The 23,700-nt window shown below is 44.0% G+C and overlaps 1 protein-coding gene across 11 annotated transcripts in view; it reads left to right on the top strand.

Annotated features, from left to right (window-relative positions):
- Positions 1-23,700, top strand: part of poln (polymerase (DNA directed) nu) — a 549,154-nt gene that overhangs the window by 270,571 nt on the left and 254,883 nt on the right. The window lies entirely within an intron of this gene.

The following is a 23,700-nucleotide window of genomic DNA, read 5'->3' as shown; positions in this document are numbered from 1 at the left end:
TGTAGTTCTGGTCCTAGGAAGGATGTAATTGCACTCGAGAGTGTACAGATGAGATTTATGAGGATGTTGCCAGGACTGGAAAAATGCAGCTATGAGGAAAGATTGGATAGGCTGGGGTTGTTCTCTTGGAACAGAGGAGGCTGAGGGGAGATCTGATTGAAATGTACAAAATTTTGAGGGGCCTGGATAGAGTGGAGGTGAAGGGTCTATTTACCTTAGCAGAGGGGTCAGTGACGAGGAGGCATAGATTTAAAGTGATTGGTAAAAGGATTAGAGGGGAGATGACGAAAACCCTTTTCACCCAGAGGGTGGTGAGGGTCTGGAACTCACTGCCTGAAAGGGTAGTCGAGGCAGAAACCCTCAACTCATTGAAAAGGAGTCTGGATATGCACCTCAAGTGCCGTAAGCTGCAGGTCTATGAACCAAATGCTGGACGGTGGGATTAGACACGGTGGTTCGTTTTTCAGCCGTAGACTTTCTGTGCCGTAAACTTTCTATGATTCTATGAAAACATTGCCTGAATGGGAACAGATTGCATGACAGAATTCAGCCTCCCCAATCTTCCTCCATAGGCTTCACCCATACAATATTTTCTACCCAGGGACAAAAGAAGAGAATCTACTCCTTTATTTCATTAATGATAATAACCAACAACTACAGCATGTCTTTTGTTGTTGCTTAGAACTGCTCAGCCCTCAGCACTTCTCAGTTGCCCATGGGATGTTCTCCATCAGATTGCAGCACTAAGTCCAGCAAACTGCACAGTATAGAAACTGGTGGGACTCCTCACTGGATGATTTGTGACATCCCGCCATTAACCTCATGAAAACCGGGAGCCCACCCTCAACCTCCCCGCGAGTTTCAAGAAATTGCTGTCTTTGTGCATTAATTACACGTTAAACTCGCTGCCAAAACCTGAGGCTGGTATTTCATAGTGTAAGGATTCTGGTAGTGGGGTAATTTATGTTCCTGCTATGCCATTCAAACTCCCCAGCCCAGAAAGGGAACAACTGAGACTTTGGAGTCTCATTCTGCAGGTAGTAAATTGTTATTCAAGATTTTTAAATTCATTTTGTTTTACTTTTCTTTCAGTCACTTTCCTGTCACTCATAATGCAATCTTTTGTTCCCTCTCTTTATTTCTTTATCTGTCTCTAATGTAACTCTAATTCACCCTATTTCCTTCTCTTTCATTCGCCCTCCATCTTTCTCTGTCTTTAAATTTTATTGGTTAATGAGATATGCTTTTGGTCGGTTATTCACCAAGGACGCAGATACCCCATTGTCCTCACCCCATCATTATCAGCTTGCACTTCCAGTAAGATAGGCTGCAAAAATAATTGGAGTGAAAGGTGAGGAAAGAAAACTTAACTCACGGCCCTCGGTCCAAAAAATTCCGGGGCATTTACAATATCAGAAATTCATCGTCATGCTCCCTTTAGCATAATCATTACGGACACAAGGCACTGCAGACAAGATGGCTTGGACTTTGCACTCAGAGTTCATAATGTTCTCTAAATCCCTTGGATTACTTCTTGTCAAGGCAGCAATCCATGAGGTTTAGAAAACGCCATAAACTATGAAAGCAAAGTGAAACCAACTGAGCTGCACAGGAAAATACAGACTGCAAAGACACTGCAATCTTTCTGGCTGATTCCAACAATGAATACACCTCAATCACCAACTCCCTCAAACTCCCCAACTCTGCCCTAAAGTTCTCCACATGTCATCCTACCTAGTCATTCCAATCCACACGTTCATCACCCTCTACGTGGAGTGGTTCAATCTGAACTGTGGGGTCAATTGAAGTGCTCCGACCTAGCATAAATAGGGGGGTAGTGGCTCGGAAATGGCGTTAGGTTACTTGCTGTCCCGTTAACGCTGTCACCATCTTGGGTAGGGTGGTGCAATGGATGGCAGGCGTGCACGACTGTTTTAGTTGGGAGGCCACTTATAATACACAAATCGGAGTTACACATGAGACCAACTTTGAGGTGCAATTGGCATGTTCCGCTCATTTATACTAGAGTTAAATGATCTAACCAGCAATCCTTACTGTGCTGAACGGAGGTTGTTGAGAAAAGGGATGATGTTTTTCAAGTTTATAGTGGAGCCAGCAGTGCTGTTGTCCATGTGAGTCCCTCCCCCCACCATGATTGCCTCTGCCCCCTTCTCTGAGGATTGCCTCCCCCCACTGCCCCTCAGGATTGCTTTCCCCAACCCTGAGGCTCCAACTGTTGGCCATCTCTGCATTGCAGCCAGTTAACTTTGCTCTCCCCAATGAGTGAGCTGGCTTGGAGTGCCCACTTAGTACCCAAGGCTCAGTCAATGGTTCAGGCCTCATTGTTGTAACAATGTCCTCTGCTTACCAACTGGCCATTGCACACCTTAAATTAAAATTGGTGCCTGGGTGTGCATGTTCCCTCTTCTAAGCCTGTGGTAGAGCTTGTGGTAATCTTGAACATATTATCAGTTCAATTGATCAATTCATGAACATTTTTGCGAGTTTGGCTCAGTTGATGGGACTCTTCCCCAGCTTTAAACCCCACTCCAGAATTTGAGCATATAATTGAGGCTGATACTTCCCTACATTGGCTCCCAGTCCGGCAGCACCTCAGTTTTAAAATTCTGATCCTCATGTTCAAATTCTTCCATGACCTTATTGCTCCGCATTTTTGTAACTGCCTCGAGCCCTACAACCCTTCAAGATCTCTGAGGTCCTCCAATTCTAGCTTCTTGCACATTCCCGAGTTCCTTTGCTGCACCATTGGTGGTTGTGCATTCAGGCCTGAAGCTCTGGAATTTCCTACCTAAACCTTCCACCTCTCTCTCCTTTAAGACGCTCTGTAAAACCTAACACTTTGACCTAGTTTTTGCTCACCTGTCCTAATATCTCTATGTAACGGGGTGCTAAATTTTTGTTTGAAAAAGCTTCTGTGAAGAGCCTTGGGATGTTTTACTACATTAATGGCACAACATAAATACAAGTTGTTGTTGTGCAGTGTGCTGAGGGAGTGCTGCCCTTTAGGGGAGATGCTAAACTGTGGCCCTATCTCCATGTTCAGCTGGATGCTACAGATTCCATGTCACAATTTGAAGTAAATCAGGAGCTGTGTCCTGGCCAGTGCCACCAGAATTGTTCATTTATCTCATTGATTGTGTTGTAGATTAAAGGGCTGCTGTATTTGCCTATCTAACAACAATTTAAATTGATGCATTATTTTGGAGCGATTTCTCAGACATGCCTCTCTTTCTTGCTATGTAATTACAGTCTCTCAGTGCCTTTTTCTGCACATAACGTGCTTTAAATAAACAATAGTTACAATGATCTGAAACCTGACCAACAGGGAAACCAAATTCACTTTAACAGCCTGAAGATTTTCCTCTACCAATCCTGTCTGCGCAAAATAAAAGTGTAAGCATTTTGTAAAGAGAAAATCAATATTATTTAATTCACACAGCAGTTGGTGAGTATTTAGCCTGCGATTTCATTCTTAATGGAACCCTAATGGGTCAAACAAGAGCCTCGTCCTTTTTTCTCCATCAACCTACCCACCAACATCACCCCCCACCTCTAGACACACACACTGTGCTGTGCACAAGCTAGTTTCTTTGTCTTTCTCTCTTCCACGCACACTAAAAATAGCAGGTCAGCCCTGCCACAGCATCAAGCGGCTAAGCAGGCTGGAACACTGGCAATGCAGTATTAGAATCACTGCATCTAAGCAGCAACTAATGGTGTCGTGTATGGGAAAACAAAAGGGGATTCGTTTTTTAAAAAATTACTCGCAGAATACTCAATCACCAAACTCGGTGCCCATCAGTGCTGCGCCCACCTACTCTCAGCCGAGAAGTCTGATGACACTGCCGTTTATAACTATCAGCCATCCTCTGCAGCATGGGAGAACTGGCTGAGTTCTGCTGACTGCATAAAAACTGTTGTACATGGGTTTCATGAGACTAAATTTCTCTTAAAGCGATGGGCACAGTGTCAAGCCACACAGACTCGAGCTACCGAATTCAGGGGGAAATAAAGCTGCTCCTGCAGTGTGAATACACAAGGGCAGGCATTTTTTTTTGAAGGATTGTCTGTTATCATTTGGAAGTCAGGAATAATTGAACACGATTATACCGAGTCAGGATGCTGCAAACTGATGCCTTCTCTTTTGACAATTGACACTTGATAGCTTTTTGCTAAGAGGTCTGTCAGTATCATGGGACATGTACTACCTGGTCTGGCCTACTCTCCTCCCCTCCCTCTCCAGGTTATTGCTGGAGTATAGTTCCACAAGCGCTGATCCGAATGGCCGTGATTCATGTATGTGACCTGGTACGTTTTCTTTTAATTCATTCAGAGGATGTGGGCATCACTGTCAAGACCATCATTTATTGCCCATCCCTTTACAACTGAGTTGCTTGCTAGGTCATTTCAGAGGGCAGTTAACCACATTGATGTGGGTCCGCACTCACATGTAGGCCAGACCAGGTAAGGAGGGCAGATTTCCTTCCCTAAAGGGGCATTAATGAATCAGATGGATTTTTACAATAATCTGGTTGTTTCATGGTCACCATTACTGATACTAGTTTTTAATTCTAGATTTTATTTAATTAATTGAATTCCCCAGCTACCAAATGATGACAGTGTTGTCGATTGTTATAAAAACCCATGAATGTTCTTTCGGGAAGGAAATCTGCTGTCCTTACCTGGTCTGGCCTACATGTGATTCCAGACGCACAGCAATGTGGTTGACACTTAAAATGCCCTCTGAAATGGGCCTGGCATTAGGGATGGGCAGTAAATGCTAGCCTAGCCAGCGACGCCCATATCCCATAAAAAAAAATGAATCATTAAGCCAGGCCTCTGGATTACTAGTCCAATAACATATGCCCTATGCTACCGTAACCTTACTATTTGATAGCATCACAGCCAATCTCAAACCCATCCTCACAAGACCTTTCAGTAGGGGTCTGCGGAAAGCTATCATGAATGCGATGTTGGCTGGTTTTGTGTCTAGGTATCAGTGAGTATAGTGTAATGAAAAGGGTTAATTAGCAAGTGCTCCAGGATTTAAGCACATAATCCAGTCTGACACTCCCAGTATGGTATTGAGGGAGTGCTACACTGTCAGAAGTGTCTTTTAGATGAGACATTATACCAATGCCGCAGCTGGCGCTAGTCCCTCGGATGAGGGAGTGTGAACTTTTGTCAATAATACTTTCATATGACAGAGACCCAGTTGATTGTGGCTGTCATCGTACAGACCATTACTTTGTTGTGGTAAATGGAAATAGTGAGAAGCCATTTAGAAGCTGCAGGATTTTCTCTGAAACAATTAACTGCCCGAAATGATTTCAGTCGAACACAATGTTCAAGATTGCAAATCTGTAATGTGCAGCAAGACACAGAATACAGCTAATTGTCCCTACAGAGCCATAAAGTTTGATCTAAAAGAACAAATGGATGTTGACTAGGGAGTTTTGGTTTATTTGTGCTTTCCAAAGACAGCAGTTTGAGAATATTTTGTTCTCCTTCAACTCATTATATGTAAATAAGCTATAGCTACACTAATGGTTTTCAAACTTTTTTGTTCCAATAAGTATTGACACACTCATAGTTAATGTATTAATTGTGTGGGACTTTAATCTGCATATAGACTGGGACAATCAAATTGGCAACAGTGGCCTACAAGATGAATTTGTAGAATGTTTTTGTGACAATTTCTTAGAGTAATATATTTTAGAACCGACTAGGGATAAAGCTACCTTAGATCTATTGTGTAATGAAACAGGGTTAATTAGCAATGTCGTAGTAAAAGATCCACTGGGAAATAGTGATCATAATACCATTGAATTTCATGTTGAGTTTAAAAGTGACACATTTCAATCACAAACAAGAACTTAAACAAAGCCAAATATAAATGCATGAGGGGAAAACTGGCTGAGGTTAATTGGGTAAATGGACTACAAAGTATGGCGGTAAATGAACAGTGGGAAATATTTAAATAAACAATTCAAAGGGTTCAATAAAAGTACATTCCATTCAAAAATGAAAACTCATCAAGTACGACCCATCCGTTGCTCATTCAGGAAGTTAAGGAGAGTATTAGACTAAAAGAAGAGGCTTACAATGTTGCAAAACAAAAGTAACAAGACTGAGGATTGGGAGTGTTTTAGAAACCAGCAAAGGGCCACCAAAAAGTTGATAAAGGAAAAAATAGAACGTAAGGACGGCAGATTTCCTTCCCTAAAGGAATCAGATGGACTTTCACAATAATCTGGTAGTTTAATGGACATCATTACTGATACTAGTTTTTAATTCTAGATTTTATTTAATTAATTGAATTCCCCAGCTATCAAATGATGACAATGAAACTATTGTCGATTGTTGTAAAAGCCCATCAATAGCCAGCAATATAGAAACAGATTGTAAGAGTTTTTATAAGTACATAAAAAGGAAGAGAGTAGCTAAAGTAGACATTGGTCCCTTAGAGGCAGAGAAAGGAGAAATCATCATGGGGAATGGGAAATGGCAGAGGCATTCAACAAATATTTTGTGTCTGTCTTCATAGTAGAAGACATATGTTCCATACCAGAAATAGGCCATAATCTAGGGGCTAAAAAGAGTGAGTAAATTAAGGAAATTGATGTCAGCTGAGAAAAGGTATTGGAGAAACTTGAGGAACTAAAATCTGACAAGTCCCCAGGACCAGATGGCCTACATCCTAGGGTTTGAAAAGAGATAGCTGCAGAGATAGTGGATGCGCTGGCTATGATTTTCCAGAATTCCTTAGATTCAGGAATGGTCCCATCAGATTGGAAGTTGGCAAATGTTACATCACTTTTCAAAAAAGGAAGTAGAAAGAAAACAGGGAACTACCGGCCAGTTAGCCTAACATCAGTCATTGGGAAGATGCTGGAAACTATTATTAAACAAGTCTTAACAATGCACTTGGAAAAGCATAGTATGATTAGAACAAATCAGCATGGTTTTACTAAAGGGGGATCCTGTTTGTCACATTTATTAGAGTTTTTTGAGGATGTAACTAGTAGGGTAGATAAACTGGACCAGTAGATGTAGTATACCTGGTTTTCCAAAAGGCATTCGATAAGGTGCCACATAAAGGATTAATAGGCAAGATAAGGGCCCATGGTGTTGGGGGCAATATATTAGCGTGGATAGAGGATTGGTTAACAGCCAGGAAGTAACAGGTGGGCATAAGTGAAGCATTTTCAAGTTGGCAAGCAGTGACTAACGGAGTGCTGCAAGGATCAGTGCTGGGGAGTCAGCTATTTACAATCTATATTAATGATTTAGATGAAGAGACAGAGAGTAATGTATCTAAGTTTGCTGATGATATAAAGGTAGGTAGAAAGGTAAGCTACGGGGAGGACACAGAGAGGCTGCGAAGAGATATAGATAGTATTGCTGAAAATAGGGACATGTTGTCAAAGCTTTTCGGCCTGCACTCATCAGGACAATCTGCAAGAATAACTAATGTAAGGGAAAACAACAACTTATACTGCATGAGAAGAGTGTGCTGATTGGTTGGTAACTGAACTCTGATTGTTAGAGGCATTGCCATGGAGAATGCACCAGTTTATGGTGACTGACAGTTAACTGCCAGGCTTTGTTTGAAATTTAGACCAAACAGCTTGACTCTGATTGGTCAAGGCATTGCCCTGAGGAAAGAACCAGCAAATGGCTATCACTTATTTTGTTCAGCTGAAACAGGCACAATGTTTGTATATATTCTTTCTGTTTGCAAAGGCGATCTAACTGAGACATACAAGATTCTGAAAGGACTTGATAGGGTAGAAGCTGGGAGATTGTTTCTGCTGTTCAGGGAATCGAGAAAGCGGGGACACAGTCTCAGGATAAGGGGCCAATCATTCAGGGCTGAGTTGAGGAGAAATTACTACACTTAAAGGTTTGTGATCTTTGGAATTCTCTACCCCAGAGGGTTGTGGATGCTCCATCGTTGAATACATTTAAGGCTGGGATAGACAGATTTTTGGTCTCACATGGAATCAAGAAATATGGGGAGCGGGTAGGAAAGTGGAATTGAAGCCCAAGATTAGCCATGATCGTATTGAATGGTGGAGCAGACTTGATGGGCCATATATTCTACTTCTGTTCCTATTTCTTGTGTTCTACTGTTTTGTATTAATCCTGCAAATACTGACACACTCCCAGAGAATCCCACAATCATTGATACAGCCCCAGAGAATCCCACAATCATTGACACACTCCCAGAGAATTCCACAATCATTGACACACTCCCAAAGAATTCCACAATCATTGATACAGCCCCAGAGGATTCCATGATCATTGACACACTTTCAGAGAATTCCACAATCATTGACACACTTTCAGAGAATTCCACAATCTGACACACTTTCAGAGAATTCCACAATCATTGACACACTCCCAGAGAATTCCACAATCATTGATACAACCCCAGAGAATTCCACAATCATTGACACACTCCCAGAGAATTCCACAATCATTGACACACTCCCAGAGAATCCCACAATCATTGATACAGCCCCAGAGAATTCCACAATCATTGATAAAGCCCCAGAGAATTCCATGATCATTAACACACTGCCAGAGAATCCCACAATCATTGATACAGCCCCAGAGAATTCCACAATCATTGACGCACTCCCAGATAGCTCCACAAATATTAACAAGCCATCAGGGATTTTCTGCAAATTTAGCTCAGCCTCAGGAATTCCCTACAAATCCTGACACACTCCCAGGGATTCCCTGCAAATCATGACACACTGACCTCTCCTTTCCTAACTTCTGGGAAAGAACTAAAGGAATACCGTGCTATCTTTGTAGAAACAATTTTATTAGTTTACCACAACAGAAATAATATGAGCAAGTCAGCAAATACAGTGAAACACTAATGACGTTTGGACCAAATATGACGATTTCACAAATCCCTCTGTTGCACCCCCCTCCCCACCAACCAACTCCCGAATTTTTAAAAACCTGTGAACTACACCAAGAAAAGCTGGAAAGGTGCTTTACATTTGATTTTGAAGGTGCTGTCTTAATAAAACCGATATTGATTGCTTATTATATTAATCATGTGAATGATTTATCTCTCTCCCTCTCTGTAATGTTGCTATTCCCGCAGTGCAATGAAGCCAGCATGGAAAACAAACGCATTGAGATTATTGCAAGCATCATTCAAATTCAGTGAGAAGTTCTAAGTACATGCACTGAATGGATAATGGCCATCTCAGTCTTGGGCCCACTGATTGTCATCCCATAATTGTGCAACCCGGACGTCACGACCGATTGTCCCCATGGAAACCAGATTATGATATCACAAAAGGAACTGCAGTGCTTTCCAAAGCCAAAGAAGCTTTTTTAAATATTAAACTGCACTCGTTTGCTTCTTTAAGCTGCAAAGGATCCATCAATGCTGCAGAATAAATCTAACTCAAAATGTCATCCTGTGAGCTGCAATGTTCAGCTCCTCGATGAGGAGGAAGCGATTGCTTCAGTTTGTCCTGCACTTTGTTATTTGTAGTTTCTGATTAAGCAGAAGAGACTGATGCTCTGTGCTTAATGCAACACATTATCCTCATTTACAAGCGTGGGTATAAGTGCACCGTGCAGCTCCAGCCTGTTTGTTAAACAGGAATAGAGGAAGCCACGCTGCATCACACTGCTTTGAAAATGTGTGCAAAAAGGTTATTTTTAACGGTAGGGAATTGTGAAGACGAGGCTCATTTCGGAATGATTTCTATCAGTGAAGAGAAGCATCCAAATCTGTTTTGTATCACAAGCGCTGATGATAAAGTTCAGCCCAGGATTCCATTAGATCACAGAATCCCACAGCACAAAACGAGGCCATTCAGCCCATTGTGTGAGTGAGGTACAATAAAAATTTGTGTAAACTTGCACACAGACCAGATTTATTGACTTGTGTAAAGCAGCTGCTGATTAATTCATAGAATCATGGAATGATACGGCACAAAAGTATAAAAGTGGGCCATCTTACAGTGCTGACCTTGTTTGCACTGGAGTACTGACTTGGGTTGCATTAGAGTGTTAAAGTGGAAGTTTGGTGACTGAGGATAATTAAGGGTTAATTTTATCTTAAGTCTAGTCTGTCTTTTATTTAGCAGATTAACTTAACAGTTGCTGTTTGGGTTGGAGAAGGTGAGTTTTAGACCAGCTTTAAACAGGGTTCACTCAGGCTCTGCTTGCAGCTGCACCTTGTTAATTAGAGAATTAGCTTAAACCAGTTTTCAGGGGCGAGAGTCACAGTATAAAAGTGAGCCATCTTACAGTGCTGACTTTGTTTGCACTGGAGTACTGACTTGGGTTGCATTAGAGTGTTGAAGTGGAAGTTTGGTGAGGAGCTCCTTTCATTTCCGACCTGTCCTCAGAGTGAGGGGAACTGAGAGTCTCCAACGAGCACAGCTGACTGGTGCGTAAGTCCTGGTGGGTATTTTTCAAACTGGATTGAATTGTAAGTCATTGTTTTAGCAAGTCTTAGTTGTTTTTTTAATTATAATCTTCTAAAGTTTTAAATTTAAAGGGTTTAGTCATGGCAGGGGAGTTTGAAGCTGTGGTTTGCTCCCCTTGCTGCATGTGGGAATCCAGGAACATTTCCAGCCCCTGGGACCAGCATGTGTGCAGGAAGTGTGTCCAGCTGCAGCTCCTGGAAGCTCGGGTTTCAGAGCTGGAACGGCGGCTGGAAACACTGGAGCATCTGCGAGTCTAAGAGCATTGTGGACAGCAAAGAACAGTACAGCACAGGAACAGGCCATTCGGCCCTCCAAGCCTGTGCCGATCTTGATGCCTGCTGAAACTAACACCTTCTGCACTTCTGGGGCCCATATCCCTCTATTCCCTTCCTATTCATATATTTGTCAAGATGTCTCTTAAACGTCGCTATCGTATCTGCTTCCACCACCTCCCCTGGCAGCAAGTTCCAGGCACTCACCACCCTCTGTGTAAAAAAACTTGCATCGCACATCCCCTCTAAACTTTTCCCCTTGCACCTTAAACCTCTGTCCCCTAGTAACTGACTCTTCCACCCTGGGAAAAAGCTTCTGACTATCCACTCTGTCTATGCTGCTCATAACTTTGTAAACCTCTATCATGTCGCCCCTCCACCTCTGTCGTTCCAGTGAAAACAATCCGAGTTTATCCAACCTCTCCTCATAGCTAATGCCCTCCAGACCAGGCAACATCCTGGTAAACCTCCTCTGTACCCTCTCCAAAGCCTCCACGTCCTTCTGGTAGGGTGGCGCCGAGAATTGCACGCAATATTCCAAGTGTGGCCTAACTAAAGTTCTGTACAGCTGCAACATGATTTGCCAATTTTTATACTCTATGCCCCGACTGATGAAGGCAAGCATGCCGTATGCTTCTTGACTACCTTATCCACCTGTGTTGCCACTTTCAGTGACCTGTGGACCTGTACGCCCAGATCTCTCTGCCTGTCGATATTCCTGAGGGTTCTGCCATTTACTGTATACCTCCCACCAGCATTAGACCTTCCAAAATGCATTACCTTGCATTTGTCCAGATTAAACTCCATCTGCCATTTCTCCGCCCAAGTCTCCAACCGATCTATATCCTGCTGTATCCTCTGACAATCCTCATCACTATCCACAACTCCACCAACCTTTGTGTCGTCTGCAAACTTACTAATCAGACCAGCTACATTTTCCTCCAAATCATTTATATATACTACAAACAGCAAAGGTCCCAGCATTGATCCCTGCAGAACACCACTAGTCACATCCCTCCATTCAGAAAAACACCCATCCACTGTTACCCTCTGTCTTCTGTGACTGAGCCAGTTCTGTATCCATCTTGCCAGCTCACCTCTGATCCCGTGTGACTTCACCTTTTGCACCAGTCTGCCATGAGGGACCTTGTCAAAGGCTTTACTAAAGTCCATTTGGACAACATCCACCGTCCTTCCCTCATCAATCATCTTCGTCACTTCCTCAAAAAACTCAATCAAATTAGTAAGACACGACCTCCCCTTCACAAAACCATGCTGTCTCTCGCTAATAAGTTCGTTTGTTTCCAAATGGGAGTAAATCCTGTTCCGAACAATCCTCTGATAGTTTCCCTACCACTGACGTAAGGCTCACCGGCCTATAATTTCCTGGATTATCCTTGCCACCCTTCTTCAACAAAGTAACAACTTTGGCTATTCTCCAGTCCTCTGGGACCTCACCTGTAGTCAATGAGGATGCAAAGATTTCTGTCAAGGCCCCAGCAATTTCTTCCCTTGTCTCCCTCAGTACTCTAGGGAAGATCCCATCAGGCCCTGGGGACTTATCTACCTTAATGCTTTGCAAGACACCAACACCTCCTCCTTTTTGATAATGAGATGACTGAGACTATCTGCACTCCCTTCCCTAGGCTCATCATCCACCAAGTCCTTCTCCTTGGTGAATACTGATGCAAAGTACTCATTTAGCACCTCGCCCATTTCCTCTGGCTCCACACGTAGATTGCCATCTCTGTCCTTGAGTGGGCCAACCCTTTCCCTGGTTACCCTCTTGCTCTTTATATCTGTATAAAAAGCCTTGGGAGTTTTCTTAATCCTGTTTGCCAATGACTTTTCATGACCCCTTTTAGCCCTCCTAACTCCTTGCTTCAGTTCCTTCCTACTGTCTTTATATTCCTCAAGTGCTTCATCTGTTCCTAGCCTTCCAGCCCTTACAAATGCTTCCTTTTTCTTTTTGACTAGGCTCACAATATCCCGTGTTATCCAAGCTTCCCGAAACTTGCCAAACTTGTCTGTCTTCCTCACAGGAACATGCTGGTCCTGGATTCTAATCAGCTGACGTTTGAAAGACTCCCACATGTCAGATGTTGATTTGCCCTCAAACAGCCGCCCCCAATCTAAATTCTTCAGTTCCTGCCAAATATTGTTATAATTAGCCTTCCCCCAATTTAGCACCTTCACCCGAGGACTACTCTTATCCTTATCCACAAGTACCTTAAAACTTATGGAATTATGGTCACTGCTCCCAAAATGCTCCCCTACTGAAACTTCGATCACCTGGCCGGGCTCATTCCCCAATACCAGGTCCAGGATGGCACCATCCCTAGTTGTACTATCTACATACTGTTTCAAGAAGCCCTCCTGGATGCTCCTCACAAATTCTGCCCCATCCAAGCCCCTAGCACTAAGTTAGTCCCAGTCAATATTGGGGAAGTTAAAATCACCCACCACTACAACCCTGTTACCTTTACATCTTTCCAAAATCTTTCTACATATCTGCTCCTCTACTTCCTGCTGGCTGTTGGGAGGCCTGTAGTAAGCCCCCGACATCGTGACTGCACCCTTCCTATTCCTGAGCTCCACCCATATTGCCTCGCTGCATAACCCCTCTGAAGTATCCTCCTGCATCTCCTTAACCAGTAATGCAACTCCCCCACCCCTTTTTACATCCCCCTCTATCCCGCCTGAAGCTTCTAAAGCCTGGAACGTTTAGCTGCCAATCTTGTCCTTCCCTCAACCGAGTCTCTATAATAGCAACAACATCATAGTTCCAAGTACTAATCCAAGCTCTAAGTTCATCTGCCTTACCTGTTATACTTCTCACATTGAAACAAATGCACTTCAGACCACCAGTCCTGCTGTGCTCAGCAACATCTCCCTGACTGCTCTTCCTCTTAGTCCTGCTGGCCTTATTTACTATGTCCTCCTCATTCACTTCACTAGCTGTCCTACTGCTCTGGTTCCCACCCCCCTGCCACACTAGTTTAAACCCTCCTGAGTGACGCTAGCAAGCCTTGCAGGCAGGATATTAGTGCCCTTCCAGTTTAGGTGCAACCCGTCCTTCTTGTACAGGTCCCATCTGTCCCTGAAGAGAGCCCAATGGTCCAGATATCTGAAACCCTGCCTTCTACACCAGCTGTTCAGCCACATGTTTAGCTGCATTATCTTCCTATTTCTAGCCACACTGGCACGCGGCACAGGGAGTAATCCAGAGATTACAACCCGAGAGGTCCTGTTTTTTAACTTGCTACCTAACTCCCTAAACTGCCCCTGCAGGACCTCATCACTCTTCCTGCCTATGTCATTGGTACCGATGTGTACCACAACCTTTGGCTGTTCACCCTCCCCCTTCAGAATGCCCTCTGTCTGTTCAGAGACATCCTTGACCCTGGCACCAGGGAGGCAACATACCTTCCTGGAGTCTCTTTCACGTCCACAGAAGCGCCTATTTGTGCCCCTGACTATAGAGTCCCCTATAACTATTGCTCTTCTGCGCTTTGTCCCTCCCTGCTGAACAACAGTGCCAGCCGTGGTGCCACTGCTCTGGATGCTGCTGTTTTCCCCTGATAGGCCATCCCCCCCAACAGTATCCAAAACGGTATACTTGTTCGAGAGGGGGATAGCCACAGGGAATTCCTGCACTCACTGCCTGCCCCTTGTAGCGGTCACCCATCTATCTGCCTGCACTTTGGGTGTAACCACTTCTATAAAACTCCTGTCTATGACGCTTTCTGCCACAGATAGAGAGGTGGTCACACCGCAGCTGAAGGAACTTAAGGAAGGGAATGGGTGACCACCAGGCAGTCCAAGAGAATCAGGCAGGTAGTTCAGGAGTCCCCTGGGGTCCCACTTGCAAATCGGTTTTCCATTTTAGAGGCTGATGAGGCTGGTTCCTCCAGGGAGTGCGGACAGAGCCAAGCTTCTGGCACCGCAAGCAGCCTGTCCGCACAGGAAGTGGGAAAGAGAGGAAGAGCAATAGTAATAGGGGATTCTATAGTCAGGGGAACAGATAGGTGCTACTGTGGCCATCAACGTGACTCCAGGATGGTGTGTTGCCTCCCTGGTGCCAGGGTCCGGGATGTCACTGAACAGCTGCAGGGTATCATGAAAGGGGAGGGTGATAAGGCAGAGGTCATGGTACATGTTGGTACCGATGACATGGGTTGAAAGAGGGATGAGGTCTTGCATCAATAATTCAGGGAGTTAGGCAGTAGATTAAAAAGCAGGACCTCTTGGGTTGTAATCTCTGGATTACTCCCAGTGCCACGTGCTAGCAAGAATAGAAATAGGAGATTAGCACAGATTAATGCTTAAGAGTTGGTGCAGGAGGGAGGGTTTTTGATTCCTGGACCACTGGGACCGTTTCTGGGGAAGGTGGGACCTGTACAAGCGGGACGGTCTACATCTGAACCAGAGGGGGACTAGCATCCTTGCTGGCGGGTTTGCTAGTGCTGTTGGGAGGAGTTTAAACTAATTTGGCAGGGGGAGGGGATGCAGACTCCTAGCAGAATAGGGACACAGCTAAACACAGGAAAGCAAACAAGTCAGAGGGAATACAGCGGAAGTAAGTTTCAAGGGAGTAAGACCAGGATGGATGGCCTCTACTTTAATGCCAGGAGTATTGCAGGTAAAACAGATGAGTTAAGGGCAATGATTGACATGTGGAATTGATGTGGTAGCCATCACAGAGCCATGATTGAGGGAGGGGCAGGACTGGCAGCTCAATATCCCGGGATATAGAATCTTCAGGCGAGAAAGAGGAGGGGGCATTGCAATATTAGTTAAGCAGTCAGTTACTGCAGTAAGGAGAGATGATATCTTGGAGGGGGCATCCAATGAAGCTTTATGGGTAGAGTTTAGGAATTAAAAAAGGGACAGCCACATTGCTAGGTGTTTATTATAGACCCCTAGATAGTCAGCGGGAAATTGCGGAGCAAATATGTGCGCAATTTGCAGAGGTGTGTAAAAATAATCGGGTAATTATATTAGGTGATTTCATCTTTCCCAACATTAATTGGGATAGTCATCGTGTTAAGGGCTTAGATGGAGTGGAGTTCTTAAAATGTATACTGGAGAACTTTTCCGCTCAATATGTAGAGGATACAGCAAGGGAGGGTGCAGTGCTGGACCTAATTCTGGGGAATGAAGCCGGACAGGTGGTTGATGTGTTGGTGGGGGAACATTTTGGTGATAGCGACCACAACATGGTACAATTTAATCTTGTTATGGAGAAAGAAATAGCCAAGTTGCAAAAAAAGGTTTTTGATTGGGGGAGAGCAAATTTTAGTAAAATAAGGCAGGATCTGGCCAAGGTAGACTGGAAAGAGTTACTTGTTAGGAAATCTACAGAAGAGCAGTGGGGGGCATTCAAAAAGGAAATGGGGAGGGTACAGGCCCAACATGTTCCCTCCAGGGTAATGGGTAGGAGCAACAAGCCCAGAGAATCATGGATGACAAGAAACGTTCAGGATACGATGAGAAGGAAAAGAGAGGCTTTTAGCAAATACAAGGAGAACAAATCAATGGAAGCATTAGTGGAGTACAGAAAGTGTAGGATGGAGATTAAGAAAGCAATTAGGAGAGCAAAGAGGGGATATGAGAAAGCTCTGGCTGGTAAAAGTAGGGAATATCCAAGATATTCTATAAGTATATCAATGGGAAGAGGATAACCAGGGAAAGAGTAGGACCCATTAGGGACCAAGGGGGAAATTTGTGGGTGGAGCCAGAGGACATTGGTAGGGTGTTGAACAAATACTTCACATCTGTCTTCACCCAAGAGAAAGAGGATGTAGATATGGAACTCAGAGAGAGAGAGACTGAGGTTCTTGAGCAAATTGTCATAGGGAGTGACAAGGTATTGGAGGTTTTGGAAGGCTTAAAAGTGGACAAATCTCCAGGTCCGGATGATTTATGACCCAGGATGCTGTGGGAGGTGAGGGTGGAGATTGCAGGGACTCTGACCCTAATTTTTAATTCCTCTCTGGCCACGGGGGAGGTGCCAGAGGACTGGAGAACAGCTTATGTGGTCCCACTATTTAAGAAAGGTTGTAGAGATAAGCCAGGGAACTACAGACCAGTGAGTCTCACGTCAGTGGTAGGGAAACTATTGGAGAAAATTCCAAAGGAGAGAACCTATCACCACTTGGAGAGGCAAAATTTGATTAGGAATAGTCAGCATGGCTTTGTCAGAGGGAGGTGATGCCTAACAAATTTGATTGAATGTTTTGAGCATGTGACCAGGTGTGTAGATGAGGGTAGTGCAGTTGATGTAGTTTACATGGATTTCAGCAAAGCCTTTGACATGGTCCCACATGGGAGACTTATCAAGAAAGCAAATGCACATGGGATACAAGGTAACTTGATAAGGTGGATTCAAAATTGGCTTAGCTGTAGGACGGCTGTTTTAGTGACTGGAAGCCAGTGTCCAGTGGCGTACCACAGGGATCTATGCTGGGTCCCCTATTGTTTGTCATTTATATAAACGACATAGATGACTATGTGGGGGATAGGATCAGTAAGTTCGCGGATGACACAAAGATTGGTCGAGTGGTTAACAGTGAGGTGGAGTGTCTTGGGTTACAGGAAGATATAGCTGGGATGGTCAAATGGGCAGAAAAGTGGCAGATGGAATTTAACGCTGAAAAGTGTGAGGTGATACACTTTGGAAGGAGTAATGTGACACGGAAGTATTCAATGAATGGCCTGACACTGGGAAGTTCCGAGGAACAAAGGGACCTTGGCGTGTTTGTCCATAGATCTCTGAAGGCAGAAGGGCAGGTTAATAGGGTGGTGAAAAAGGCATATGGGACATTTGCCTTTATCAATCGAGGCATAGATTACAAAAGCAGGGAGGTCATGTTGGAGTTGTACAGAACTTTGGTGAGGCCACAGCTGGAGTACTGTGTGCAATTCTGGTCGCCACATTATAGGAAGGATGTGATTGCATTGGAGGGGGTGCAGAGGCGATTCACCAGTATGTTGCCTGGGATGGAACATTTAAGCTATGAGGAGAGGTTGGATAGGCTTTGGTTGTTTTCACTGGAGCAAAGAAGACAGAGGGGTGACCCGATCGAGGTGTACAAGATTATGAGGGGCATGGACAGGGTGGATAGGGAACAGCTGTTCCCCTTAGTTGAAGGGTCAGTTACAAGGGGTCACAAGTTTAAGGTGAGGGGCGGGAGGTTTAAGGGGGATTTGAGGAAGAACTTTTTTACCCAGAGGGTGGTGACGGTCTGGAATGCCCTGCCTGGGAGGGTGGTAGAGGCAGGTTGCCTCACATCCTTTAAAAAGTACCTGGATGAGCACTTGGCACGTCATAACATTCAAGGCTATGGGCCAAGTGCTGGCAAATGGGATTAGATAGACAGGTCAGGTTTCTTTAATGCATCGGTGCAGACTCGATGGGCTGAAGGGCCTCTTCTGCACTGTGTGATTCTGTGAAAAGAAGGCCATTCAGCCCATTGTGCCTGTACTGGCTCTTTGATAGTGCTATCCAATTAATTCCACTCCTCTGCTCTTTCCCCATAGCCTGTAAATGTGTTCCCTTCAAGCATTTATCCAATTCTCTTCTGAAAGTTACTATTGAATCTGCTTCCTTCCCTTTCAGGCAGCGCATTCCAGATCACAACGATTTGCTGCATAAACCAACGTCCTCATGTCACCTCTGGTTCTTAAATCTGTGTCCTCTGGTTGACCACTCTGCCACTGGAAACAGTTTTTCCATATTTATTCTATCAAAACCCTTTGTGATTTTGAACACCTTTATCAAATCTTCCCTTAATCATCTCTGCTCTAAGGAGAACAATCCCAGCTTCTCCAGTCTCTCCTCATCCCTGGTACCATTCCAGTAAATCTCCTCTGCTCCCTCTCCAAGGCCTTTACATCCTTCCTAAAGTGTGATGCCCACAATTGAACACAATACTCCAGCTGAGGCCTAGCCAGTATTTTATAAATGTTTAGCATAACTTCCTTCCTTTTGTACTCTACTCTTCTATCAATAAAGCCAAGGTCCTTGTATGCTTTATTAACAACATGTCGTACCACCTTCAAAGATTTGTGTACATGCACCTCCAGGTCTCTCTGTTCCTGTACCTCCTTGAAAATTGTACCATTTAGTCCATATTGTCTCTCCTCATTCATCCTACCAAAATATATCACTTCACACTTCTGTGTTAAGTTTCATCTGCTATGTGTCTGTCCATTTCACCAGCTTGTTTATGTCCTCCAGTTATTATCCTCTTTAGTATATTTCTGAATTTTGTATCATCTACAAACTTTGAAATGATGCCCTATATGCTAAAGTTCAAAAACAGCTGTGGTCCCATACCTGAAGAACCCCACTGTATACTTCCCTGCAGTCTGAGAAGCAACCCTTCAACATTACTGCCCATTTACCTCCTCTCCTCACTATCCCAGGCCCCAAACACTCCTTTCAGGTGAAGCAGCGATTTTACTTGTACTTCTTTCAATGTAGTATACTGTATTCGCTGCTCACAGTGTGGTCTCCTCTACATTGGGAGGACCAAGCGCAGACTGGGTGACCACTTTGCGGAACACCTCCACTCAGTCCACAAGCAGAACCCTGAGCTTCTGGTTGCTTGCCATTTCAACACTCCCCCCTGCTCTCATGCTCACATCTCTGTCCTGGGATTGCTGCAGTGTTCCAGTGAACATCAACGCAAGCTTGAGGAACAGCATCTCATCTACCGATTAGGCACACTACAGCCTGCCAGACTGAACATTGAGTTCAATAATTTCAAAGCATGACAGCCCCCCATTTTACTTTCATTTTTAGTTATTTTTTCTTTTTATTAACATTCTTTTTTACATTTTTTACAATCTTTTTTTTTTGCATTTATTTCATTTCATCTTTGTTTGTTCAGTTTGCTTACCCACTGTTTTTTTTTTTCAGGTTTGCACTTGCTGCTGTTCAATATTCAGTGTATTAACACCTAATCTGTACTAATGCTTTGTCTTTCAACACCATTAACATATTGTTTGCCTTTGCTCCGTGACTTTTTGGTCAGCTATGTGGCCTGGTCCAATCTCTACCTCCTTTGTTATCTCTTGCCCCACCCCCACCTCACTTGCTTATAACCTGTGACTTTTCTAATATTTGTCAGTTCCAAAGAAGGGTCACTGACCCGAAACGTCAACTCTGCTTCTCTTTCCACAGATGCTGCCAGACCTGCTGAGTGATTCCAGCATTTCTTGTTTTTATTTCCTTCAACATTACTCTCCACTTTTGTCCCTTCGTCAATTTTCTATCCATGCAGCCGTTGGCCCTTTATTCCCACGGGCTTCAATTTTGCTAACCAGTCCATTATATAGTATTTACATTTATATAGCCTTTTGAAAGATCGTATACACAATGTTAACCACAGTACCCTTATCAACCTCTGCTTTAATTCATCAAAGAACTCTATCAAGTTAGTCAAACACAATTTGTCTTTAACAAATCCATGCTGACTTTCAGGTGCCCATGTGTTTCCAAATGCCAGTTAATATCCTACATTATTGTCTCTAAGGGACAATTCCATTGGCACTGGTAGCCAGTAGTTTGCCCAAGTGGCCTTTCTTCATGCACGAGTGTAGACAGGGACAATCATCCCCTCCAGCCTGACTTTGAGATTGGTGCAAAATAAAGGGATTGCGGTTGGGGCTTGTTGCTGACTGGATTTTGTGAGGATGAGATTTTATAAGGCTTGTTGCATGTGAAAACTGAAATGCTGGAAGCTGAGCTGATGGTATGGTTGCCTGTTCGGAGGTGGGAAACTTGGGAAGGCAGCAGCTTTTCAAGGGCTGTTGCTTTCCTTCAATGCTGTCGTGATTTTCTTTTGGAAAATTGGATCTATTGCAAACTGATTGAGATGTTGCTGCAGGATTTGTTAGCTGCAAACAGCTGTATGAAGAGATGTGCAAACTTCTTTATTTGCTTCTCAAGGATGATTAGGGATGGGCAACAAATAATAGTCGTGCACATCCCATGAAATAATTTTTTAAAATGAGACCATGGTGGTCTTTATGTCCAGCAAAGGGGTGGCTGTTGTCATGAAAACGTGCTAGGCTGAAGGATGATTTTTTTAATCCACTGGCTGGAAACCTGAATATTAAACTGGAGATGAACCACTCAAACCTTGCAAGCTTCAAACTCTGTCTGCTGACGGTGCTTACTTACTTAAGCCTGACAAGGGAGATATTGTGAGTAGAGAACCTTCCGGAAAGAACAGACCAAGATCTCCCTTGACGGAATTCAATCATACTGCTGTTTATCAGTGAACCACTGAATCAGCATTCACCTCTTCAAACCAGAAGCCTCAGGACCACCAAATTTAAACTGAAGCGAGCTGAGTCACCAACCTCCACAGACTGTATACCCTTTTTAGTTCTCTGGACTCTAATTTGACGAATCTATGCTTCCTCACTCTGTAACCTATTTGTGTGTGTGTGAAAGGTGGAGCATATTTTATTATTTTTACTTAGATCGGTTTAAGCACAATAAAGTTAACCTTTGTTAAACTTGAGAACTTGTCCGATTGGCTGTTTTTATGATCACGACGCGTAAACAAGTTAAACACTCACTGAATTGGCAAGTATATCAACTTGAAAAGGAAATAAATCTGTTCTCAAATAAGGAGAGGGAAAAGAGGGGAGCCCTTCGACCCTTTCTCACCTGATGGTAAAACTGTCAATTGCACAAACAATCTAGCTTGTCCAGCAAGGGAATATGATCAATCAACCAGATCCTCTTAGCACATGAGGCAGAAATTTTTAGATGTAAGGAGTGTCATGGCACGTGTACCCACCTTGCTGTACATAATCACGACTGGGTCACAAAGCTCATGGTGCCTGTGCCCCTCTATCTAGACCGTTGCAGAGGTGAAACTGGTGGGATGAGATTTACCCACTACAAATCCCACTGATTTTCACAAGAAAGGAAGAAAGAAAATGTTTTAATTTAGGAAACGCAGTAGCTGATTTAAACACATAATCCAGGCTGACACTCCAGTGCAGTAGTGAGGGCGAGCTGCACCGTCAGTGATGCTGTCCTTCGGATGAGATGTTAAATCCAGGGAAGGGCAGGGTTGCTAGCTAAATGTTCCAGGCTTTAGAAGCTTCAGGTGGGATAGAGGAGGATGTAAAAGGGGTGGGGGAGTTGCATTACTGGTTAAGGAGAATATCACAGCTGTACTGTGGGAGGACACGTCAGAGAGGTCATGCAGCGAGGCAAGATTTGTGGAGCTCAGGAATAGGAAGGGTGCAGTCACGATGTTGGGGGTTTACTACAGGTCTCCCAACAGCCAGCAGGAGGTAGAGGAGCAGATATGTAGACAGATTTTGGAAAGATGTAAAGGTAACAGGGTTGTAGTGGTGGATGATTTTAACTTCCCCTATATTGACTGGGACTCACTTTGTGCTAGGGGCTTGGATGGGGCAGAATTTGTGAGGAGCATCCAGGAGGGCTTCTTGAAACAGTATGTAGATAGTACAACTAGGGATGCTGCCATTCTGGACCTGGTATTGGGGAATGAGCTCGGCCAGGTGGTCGAAGTTTCAGTAGGGAAGCATTTTGGGAGCAGTGACCATAATTCCATAAGTTTTAAGGTACTTGTGGATAAGGATAAGAGTACTCCTCGGGTGAAGGTGCTAAATTGGGGGAAGGCTAATTATAACAATATTAGGCAGGAACTGAAGAATTTAGATTGGGGGCGGCTGTTTGAGGGTAAATCAACATCTGACGTGGGAGTCTTTCAAACGTCAGCTGATTAGAATCCAGGACCAGCATGTTCCTGTGAGGAAGAAAGACAAGTTTGGCAAGTTTCGGGAAGCTTGGATAACATGGGATATTGTGAGTCTAGTCAGAAAGAAAAAGGAAGCATTTGTAAAGGCTGGAAGCTAGGAACAGATGAACCACTTGAGGAATATAAAGACAATAGGAAGGAACTTGAGCAAGGAGTTAGGAGGGCTAAAAGGGGTTTATAAAAAGTCATTGGCAAACAGGATTAAGGAAAATCCCAAGGCTTTTTATACAAATATAAAGAGCACGAGGGTAACCAGGGAAAGGGTTGGCCACTCAAGGACAGAGATGGGAATCTATGCGTGGAGCCAGAGGAAATGGGTGAGGTGCGAAATGAGTACTTTGCATCCGTATTCACCAAGGAGAAGGACTTGGTGGATGATGAGCCTAGGGAAGGGAGTGCAGATAGTCTCAGTCATCTCATTATCAAAATGGAGGTGGTGTTGGGTGTCTTGCAAAGCATTAAGGTAGATCAGTCTCCAGGGCCTGATGGGATCTACCCTAGAATACTGAGGGAGGCAAGGGAAGAGATTGCTGGGGCCTTGACAGAAATCTTTGCATCCTCATTGGCTACAGGTGAGGTCCCAGAGGACTGGAGAATAGCCAATGTTGTTACTTTGTTTAAGAAGGGTGGTAAGGATAATCCAGGAAATTATAGGCCGGTGAGCCTTACGTCAGTGGTAGGGAAACTATTAGAGAGGATTCTTCGGGACAGGATTTACTCCCATTTGGAAACAAACAAACTTATTAGCGAGAGACAGCATGGTTTTGTGAAGGGGAGGTCGTGTCTTACTAATTTGATTGAGTTTTTTGAGGAAGTGACGAAGATGATTGATGAGGGAAGGGCAGTGGATGTTGTCCATATGGACTTTAGTAAAGCCTTTGACAAGGTCCCGCATGGCAGACTGGTGCAAAAGGTGAAGTCACACGGGATCAGAGGTGAGCTGGCAAGATGGATACAGAACTGGCTCAGTCACAGAAGACAGAGGGTAACAGTGGATGGGTGTTTTTCTGAATGGAGGGATGTGACTAGTGGTGTTCCGCAGGGATCAGTGCTGGGACCTTTGCTGTTTGTAGTATATATAAATGATTTGGAGGAAAATGTAGCTGGTCTGATTAGTAA

This window comes from Heterodontus francisci, chromosome 4, assembly GCF_036365525.1.
Source record: "Heterodontus francisci isolate sHetFra1 chromosome 4, sHetFra1.hap1, whole genome shotgun sequence".
NCBI lineage: Eukaryota > Metazoa > Chordata > Chondrichthyes > Heterodontiformes > Heterodontidae > Heterodontus > Heterodontus francisci.
The sequence above is the reverse complement of the archived record's forward strand: the minus strand, read 5'-3'. Positions and strand labels throughout refer to the sequence as shown.